Genomic DNA, 988 nt, shown 5'->3' with positions numbered 1-988 from the left:
GTTTGCTGTTGTCAACTGGTGTTCTATGCTGCAAAATGCAAAGACAAATCATACCATCTCTTTTTGGGCTGATCCCATGTTTAATGATATTGGGATAATTTGTGTGCTTTACAGTGGGCAAGTGTTTTTGTTAAGGATAATGCTCTTAACAGCCTACTTCCCACTCCCCATTTGCCATTTGCAATTTTTTGTTGAAGCTTTAGACCTTTAATATGAATAGAAAATCAGAAATTGTAATAGATTTAGGTTGTGTTTGGCATCCAATCTCAGAATAGATTCTGGATCTAGAATGCATTCTGAAACCCAGTTATGTATTTACTTGCTTCAGAATTCGTTCTAGACCCAGAATCTTAGAGTTTGGTTTGCAAGTCCAATGAGTTGCCTTCGACTGGAGAATCTTGATATATTTTTGAAATGATAATGGAATCCTTCCATTGTCCAAAGGAGGTCGAGAACTAAAGAAAACAAGGAAGAAAGTCCATAATTGGGCCATAAAGTTTGACTGGTCAGGTGACCCGTCAAGGGAGCCCCAAATCCATCCGCTGTTCAAATCATCGATCTATGAGGTTAAAAAATAATGGAAAGGCTTACAGTCAAAGCACAATGGGAACATTTTCTTAAATTTATTATTAACTAAACAGGACGGTTCTGGGATTGGCACCTTTGATTCTGATTTTAATACAAATACTGTTCCAATTGACACCCTTACAAGTGTATATCTCTTTTTACTCGCATGAGATGATTTTGGTGTCTTCTTATGTATGATATCATTTTGGAGCATCTCATTGGTGCATTCCTTGTGCTCTAGCTCAGAGCCTTCCCATGGTAAAAAAAATAAAAAGGGGAAAAAAAAGAATGGTCATGTGGTTCCTATGCTTAGCATAAGGAGAGAGTGCAATTACCGTCCAGTCGATAATGATAAAAAAAAGGGTAAATTACTTATGCCTCCCCTGTACTTTGTTCTAATTACACATTCTTCCCCTTGATT

The sequence above is a fragment of the Telopea speciosissima genome, chromosome 3 (genome assembly GCF_018873765.1).
Source record: "Telopea speciosissima isolate NSW1024214 ecotype Mountain lineage chromosome 3, Tspe_v1, whole genome shotgun sequence".
Classification (NCBI taxonomy): domain Eukaryota; kingdom Viridiplantae; phylum Streptophyta; class Magnoliopsida; order Proteales; family Proteaceae; genus Telopea; species Telopea speciosissima.
The sequence above is the reverse complement of the archived record's forward strand: the minus strand, read 5'-3'. Positions refer to the sequence as shown.